The following is a 7,951-nucleotide window of genomic DNA, read 5'->3' on the forward strand; positions in this document are numbered from 1 at the left end:
GCATTACACTTTTTTATTTCAATCCTTGCTTTTGCCAGAAGGTTAGTCAACATCTTGAGTCCTACGCCACTTGCTCAGACAAAATCTCACTGATCACAAAGATGAATGGGGCTCATTTCCTCATTTTGTCCCATGGGACAAGAAACATACTTAATAATGCTCCAGGTTACGTATGGCTCATATATACTGCCAGGGCCTTCCAGCACTGCCTGTTCCGGAGCAGATTTCCTGTATTCCAGACAGCTTCCCATTGTAACAGGCACACGCTTCCTTCCCACCGCACAGGTGGGACCGTAAGTACCTATGATCCTGCATTATTGAGCCCATATCTTCTGAGCAGGTCACAAGGGCATATTGGAAGCAAAGACGTAGTGTTTAAGCTGCCAAACAACTATTCTTTCATCAGAGCAGCAGCAAAACCAGCACTGCACAGACCCAAAGAGGAAACTCTGCCATAATAAGCTTAGATCAGAGTCCAAAGTAGGCGGAAACATGCCAGTTAATGACTTCCAGCTCCAGCATGGAGAGCACGCTGAAGGAGGACAAATGGGGCAGTGTCTGTCCTCAGCTTGAGAAGTCACAGAGCTCCTTTCTTCTAGATGCTCCACTTGTGTATTTGGAGAGGGGGTGGCTGTAGGGGTGGACACACACAATGGCAATTAGAAACGTGCCACACATTTGGATCTCAAATCACACAGGCTCCCCCAACATTTTGTGGTATTAATAGTTGGCTCTTCATTTCACCCATTACAGGACAGAGCTATTACATGAATTCAGACATTGCACTGAGTCTTAAGACTGGTACTGCTTCTCCCTTGGGGCTGGGAAGGCAGGGAAGGGAGGGAGGGCTGGGAGCCCCCCACCTGCACTTGGGTCCCTACTTTCCTTACTCACAAATTTCAGCCCAGGCACTTCCAAAAGATATTGAACTTGTCATAGAATGAAGGGCACAGCCACAACCTCATCCTTCACAGGACATGGAGAAATCCTTCAGCTTGCAGCCAAGGCATCCAACCAGGACTACAGGACAAGGGAAGGGAAAGAAAATTACATCTGTGACCTGCCAGTGGATTAGCACTGAAGTAAAGATTGAGCTCAATGATATACAGCCCTCTCAAAATCTAGGCTGGATAAGAGCCCAGTGACTACCCATGCAGCAGGACCAGTAACTACCTGGGAACCAGCAACAGGCCCACAGCCAAAGAGAAGCAGGTCAAGAGTCTCTAAGGTTCAACCACTATATTCAACACACAATCAAAAGGGCCAGAAAGTCTGCAGGACCATACAGATAAGCAGCAGGACTGCTGCAGGCCATGCTACCATTCTGTATTGTCATCTCCACTACAGAGGATTGACCGTTCCCATGATTCTCAGATGTGCACCTTTACTGTTCATGGCTCCCATGGTCAGAGGGAAGTTTGGGACCGAAATCCCAGGCTCCCACCCTTTTTGCCACTAAAGCACCCAGCCATGCAATTCCCCTGGTCTTCAGCAGGCCCTCAGATTTGAACCCCCCCAGCGGGATCACCTCTGCTCTGTCCTGCCTCTCTCCTCTACCACCCCTCCAGAGGCTGAGCAGCAGGTCCTGTCAGCCCCATCTCCTCAGCCATGGCCACCCCGTGAGAGCTGATGATCAATGCATTACCAGGCAGCGTGTGCTGTGGAGTCTCGCTGCCACGCACAGAGGGCAAGGTTAGGGTGCCCTTGCTGATGGAGCAATCCAGCTAGATGCTGGCCAGAAGCCCCTCAGATAAAACCTCCTGGAGGTAAGGCTGGAAGGGAAGAAGGGTGAGAAGCAAAAGTATGCATGCTGCCTCCGCTTTCGTCAAGAGACACTTTTATGCTCTACCACCCTGGGAACCGAAAAGAGGGTGTTCTGGGGCTGAACATATCCGAAACTTTAACTTTCAGAAGTTTGTGCGAATGCTTCTGCCGTTCTTTTGCAGCATGCAAACCTTGATTTGAGTGCAGGTTTCCACCCAGAACTCAAAACAAAACTGCTGAAACCACAGGCTTTGACAGAATCTCTGCCCAAAATAACTATCTTAGCACAGGTTTGCTCAAAATTAAAATCTCTCTTGTAGGCAGGGCACAGGGTTTAAGGCTGGTGAGGAAAACAGCAGCTGGGGGCTCCAGGGGGAAGGACTGAGGCAGAGAGAGAACGGGCAAGTCAGGAGCCCAGCCCTACTTATCTGAGCAGCAGCCCATACTTGGTGCAGCCCAGCAGCTCTGCATATCTATCACTTGAACCATCAAACCTGTTCCTGAGCTCTCAGCATTTCTGAAAGTAAATCCCTGTACAAGACAGTGAGGTTCTTTGCCTTAATTACCACATCTGTTTGCCGCCCACTGGGAATAAGGACTGTAAATCCTTCCAACACTTACATGGGCACTTGACGAGCTTTCTGCTCCCCCGCTTTGTGGCCACTCTGTGGGTTGAGCACTCCGTGGTCTGCCCATGCTCCAGCCATGACCTTGTGCCTTCCCTCTCTGTTGTAATCCAAGCTGGGAGCCTACTTCACTTACTCTTTTTAGCAGCCTATTCTCCTTATCTGTTATAAACTCAGCGATGCTAAAAATGTAGGACACAATAGCACTTGGATGGGACGCCTGATGTCAGGAATAGCTCCCCGGCTCCTTGAGCGGGACTGTGGCTTGACAAACCTTGCTTTACAAACACCGTTGCAAGCCTTGGAGAATGTGGGAACAACTCTTCCCTCCCGTGTGTTGGATCTGCTGCTCTCCTCCCTGGATAAAAGGCCGTTCTGCGCCTTTTGGCCGACGTTCAGGGCTGCCAGAACAGCCAGAAGCTGCTCTCTGCCTTTTTTTTTTTTTCCTATAAGCCACAGACAGAAGAAACCACAGAGGGAAGAAAAGCCTTAAATCAGCATTGGAGATTTGGCTTCAGTTCTCTCTTTTATTTTTTAACCAGGCAGATCTATAGCAGAGATAAGCATATGCTTAAACAGTTTGCTGAATCAGAATCAAGAGAGTCAGATTCTCCACTCAAAAGTTGCTTTGATACCTCAGTTATGCTGTTCACTTAAGCACTACATGTAAGTGAAATATATCTTCTTTTTTCCCCTGCTTTTGATGCTGATATTTCTGTAGGAAAGACTGCATATCCCGTCTCTAACAGAATCCTTTTTTCGTTGGCAAGACTGACACTGCTGGGTGGTACAAACAGGCGTCACCTTGTCAGAAGTGACACTGACAGTCGACGGGCTTTGGTCCCCAGAAGTCAGGCTGCTAAAGGCAGTTTGGCAACTACCTGCTATCCAAAATAGTCTTAAATCTCTGGTCTGAAGACACAGTCTAGACTAAAAAAGGCCTTGACATAACTGCCCTGTCTCTAACACCAGATTTTCTCTATGCAGTAAAAATGACAAACTTTCCTAGTAAGGGTACTTTTGCTGGAAGAGCATCTCCCAGTTCAGTGAGTAAAATAACCTGAACAGGAAAAAATCATGTTGATTTAATTATACACCTACAATGGGATTTTAATGGTACAGAAACAGCATAAAAGAAATAATTCCTTTAACCAGCGTTTCCTTATTGTCATAAGCTTCTAATGTAGGCCTGGCTTTAGGGACTTGTGGGACAAAGTAATTCGCTTCATGCTGGAAAAATCTGTAACCATTATCCTTTGCAGATGCAGAAGCCAGTGCACCCTGCTACACAAAGCAAAATCACTTGCTGTGGTTTGTTTTTTGTTTTTTTTTAAAGAGGCAACCGTTCCCTTGATTTTAATTTTTCCCCTTACAATAGAGAACAAGGCTAAAGAGTTTTGCAGGCAGCTTTTCAAAATAAACAGGCAAGGTCATGCTGCTGTGGGGAGGAGGGAAAGAACAAGCTCTGCTTCTCAGAGGCAGGAAATGAGCGCCGGGGGAGCAGGAAGGCCCGCAGTGAGGACAGCAGGTCCCCGCGAGCACCTGAGCCAGGGCCGGGTGCTCCCAGCCCCACGCTCGCTGATTCAGTGCAACAGCGTGTCCCATCAGACCAACAGCTTCAAAGCCGGCCTTTGCGGTTCCTTTCTGAAAAGCTTTTTATTAAGAAAAAACCAAACCAAACCAAACCCAAAGCAAGGCAAGGCGTACATTTGAAGTTACTTACACATGGCTTTATGTTTTAAAAATCAGCGCAGGAACAAGAGTACTGTAAAATATGACCCACTTAGTTACACCTATGCTTCGGTGGACTTTAATCCGACATTGTGTTATATATCTATTTTTTTATACGTATATGAGCCGAAACCCTACGTTAATTTCTATAGTTAATGACCGAGAGGTTAGCGAAGGACAGCAAAAGCAGCCTCCATTTGGATAAATGCTCATCTGAGTGTCAACACTGGTCAAATAGGAAGTTTGCAAAGTAGGCCTAGAGGAATAATTAGAAGAGGTTGACCTCAGTGTTAAAACATCCTTCCTTGCATTTTCTCCTTGAAGGGCAGGTGATTGCATGCAATCAAGTTGGAGCAAGTAAAAAAAATTACCATTCCAGCAGCTCAAAAGTACCACCCTGATCAGTTTAAAATCCCTGCAGCAGGTGACTGGAGGTGTCCTGTCTGATTACGCACTGAGAACACAAACAATGCCAGTTCACGTGTCCTTGCTGAGGAAGTCAACACTTCCTACCACCACAGCTAGTTCACGTGTGATGGTCAGGCCATCCTTTCTGCCTGCGGCGTAGGCTCTTCTAGGGGGCCCTTATAGCGTAAGATACGGGACTTCCAAAACTAGACAGGGACAGGGTTGGCTTTCTGCTCTCCCCTTGGCTGTGCTCTGGCAGCAATGAATTTGGCATCAGTGCCAAAGCAACGCTCAACATGCTGTGCTGCAAGGAGGTGGGATTTCTGGGCACTGAACCAGCTGAAGAGCAAAATCTCCATTCCCAGCTACAACACAATGCAGCAGTTTGGGTCTGCTTCTGGGGAAAGCATCCCCTTGCAGAGGGGAGAGCCCTTCCCAGTGCAGAGTGGCAGCAGCCTGGGGGTGCTTGGTGGGAAGTGGAGATGTCTTTCTCTTATGTAGGCTACCACAGCTGTATTAAAACCAGTGAGCAGTTCACTCCAGCTAAGTTGCCCCCAAAGTAATCAAATATCATCTTGCCCTGCTCATGTTTATTTTGCTTCAGCCTCCTGCTCTTCTCCTGTGTTCTGACAAGGAAAGGCCAGGGCGAAAAGAGGGAAAACATGTTTTCTGCCTTCTTTTGAACAACAGAGGATTCTGCAATACACTGATCTGTGAGGCAGCAAATACCAGGAATGGCCAGAACAGCGTGAAACCCCTTTGGCCTGCTGAAGCTGGCAAGAACTTTACCATTGACCCTATTAGTGCCGTATGGGTAAAGCCCAGGGACTGTTTATGCAGTAGTGGGTATTTTATGTCTGAACAAGGGGTTTAACTATCATTGATCATGCCAGCCATAGCAAAGATACCATATTTTTTTCTGTTTAATCAACTAAAAAACTCACCCCTTCCCAAACCATTAAATTTTATCAGAATAAATACTCATTTGGAGTCTATACTTAGTTTTAGAAAGAGGGGGAGGAAGCCATTTCCCTTGACATTTCCTCTATATAACCTTAATACAACGTAATAAAGGTTATGCTGCCGTTGTTACTAAACCTAGCATCGAGATGCTGCTTTTCTAAGAGGTAAAAATCGAGGCATAAATTTTCAAGTCGTATCATCGCTCCGCAGCTTTCCTACAACACCACCGAGCCCTTTCCTAGACAGAAAGGCTAATGAGTCCTTTCAGAGAGTGGCACTGCTTTTGGCTCATTTCCACAGAAGTAGAAATAGCAAAGTCAGTGGCAAGGCCAAGTGGGTAAGAAAGGCTCCACATTGCAAAAAGCTGAGTAATCCTGTGAGACATCGAGCTGTTCTGGGTAGGGGCTGCGGGCACGCGGCCCTGGGCAGAAAGGCTTTAGCATCCTGCAAGATCAAGCTGTTGCTACTGAATTCCTCTCTTTTGCAATCTGTTAGGGAACAGCTGTGCCAAAGTGGAAAAAATCCCGGAAAGTTACTGAAACATTCTTACTATTAAAGACCTCATGTTTCCACTGCAAATGGATAAAACTCCCAGTGAGATTTCTGGTGTCTTTTAAGGTCAGCATTTGCAGCATTACAAAATAACAGGCATTCTGTGATGCTGTACTCATGGATTTGGGGAACATTTTTAAGTAAGACTAGAAAAAATTGCAACTCGCTTGTGATCTACACCACTGCTTGCCCGTAAGCATACGTAATGCTAATTTACTGTCATTCCTGTCGCTTCTCAGTACTGATCTGACCTCCGTTTCCTTGTGTGCTTCCCTTCTGACTTTGCCCCAGTTTGATCTAGTGACTGGGGCTACTTTAAAACAATATTCCATTGCCTGCATTTGAAATCCCTAATGAGAGGGCCTGCAGTGACTTTATATGGGACTGCACAGCACTCTGCTACCTTTGGCTGTCAGGATAAATATTCCATTCTTGTTCAAACTGGCAATCCCCAAATGAAGGGTTTAAAGAGAGGCATCACAGCAACCACTGTCATCTTCCTTCATCTACACCAGTATCCCCACCGAGGTGGGGGGAAAGGCTGCGGACAGCAGAATTAGCTGTGCTGTCTCTGAACTGTGTTGCTCTTTTTTTTCCATAATCACTAGTATATAATATCCCTCTTGGGAAACAAACCCTTTTACTAACATAACTGAGGATTGCTTCAAACTGAGAGGGTTTTTCCCCTTTTTCATCGCTCTAGAAATGCACTCTGGATTGACAGATTTTAATAGCTCTCTTTGTCGAGAAGAGATCAGACATTAAATGGCATTCCATGCAAGTGAGGACTCATTACTGTGAAGCTGTTGTTTCTTGCCCAGCCAGTTAATTGAAGCCTATAAAATTTCCATTGTTCAAACCTGGAGTATCTCACAGGGTATGCCTGGACAAGGCAAATCCCAAACCCTCATCCACTGGACTGATACATGGGTTCCCAAACATGCACAGGATGGAAAAGCAAACCAAGACTGTGCCATTTGATCAGGTTCTGTCCAGGGATCTCCAGTGGAGGTTTTAATCCCATCTGTGGAAGTAAAGACACAGAGGTGAAGTCACTTGCCTTCAGGCATGCAGCAATTTAGTTGCAGAGCTGGAAATAAAACTGAGGAATATGAACATGCTGGACCATGCTATAATCAGCAGATGCTATTGCTTCCAAGTTCTAATTAAAGAGCTGTCAGTACACAAAAAGCATTTGTAGTTTGCAGTGAAACTGATAAAGCTCAATAGTCTGGAGTATTGGAGGGGAGGCATATGTTTTTTAAATCTCCCAAAGATGATAATGAACTCTTTTTTCCAGTCTGCCTCAGCCTGTGTAGCTAGCTGATCCCAGCTATGAGGTGTCTCTCTGCTCTAACAAACCCGGGATCCTGCCAGTCCAAATTAAGTCATGTTAAAAAATATATACTCTGCACTACAATTTCCTACCTGAGACTGTTTGTGTGAAAGAAGCTGCACTGTAGCGCTCTCCCGAAATAGACAGAATAACCAGTGGGAAAAATAACAAGTCTGGGAGAGAACAGAAGCAGCTGATGTGCTGCAGCCATCATTAACACAGCTGGCAATGTTTAAATGCATGAAAATAGGTGGTAATCCAAATATAAATGAATCAGTTTGATGTCTTGGGCATGCGAGTGCACACACAGACACACATGAATACCCACATTTCACTGCAAAGGGAGCTCCCTCTTCCAGCTAACACCGTGCCTAGCACCACTCCAGCAGGCGCTTGGCATGGGATCCAGCCCCAGTGTTAAAGGTTTGATTGCCTTAGTGCTGGAGCAGCTGCTGGATTTACATCCCCAGCTCTGTAAGCCAGGCAGGGGCTCAGCGCTGCTGCTCCTGCTTCTGCTGGGACCTGCCTCACGGGGCCGTGGGGCCGGTGGCAGGGCTGTGCTGCGGCCAGG

Source organism: Haliaeetus leucocephalus, unplaced genomic scaffold (assembly GCF_000737465.1).
Source record: "Haliaeetus leucocephalus isolate CR32 unplaced genomic scaffold, Haliaeetus_leucocephalus-4.0 Scaffold339, whole genome shotgun sequence".
Taxonomy (NCBI): Eukaryota; Metazoa; Chordata; class Aves; order Accipitriformes; family Accipitridae; genus Haliaeetus; species Haliaeetus leucocephalus.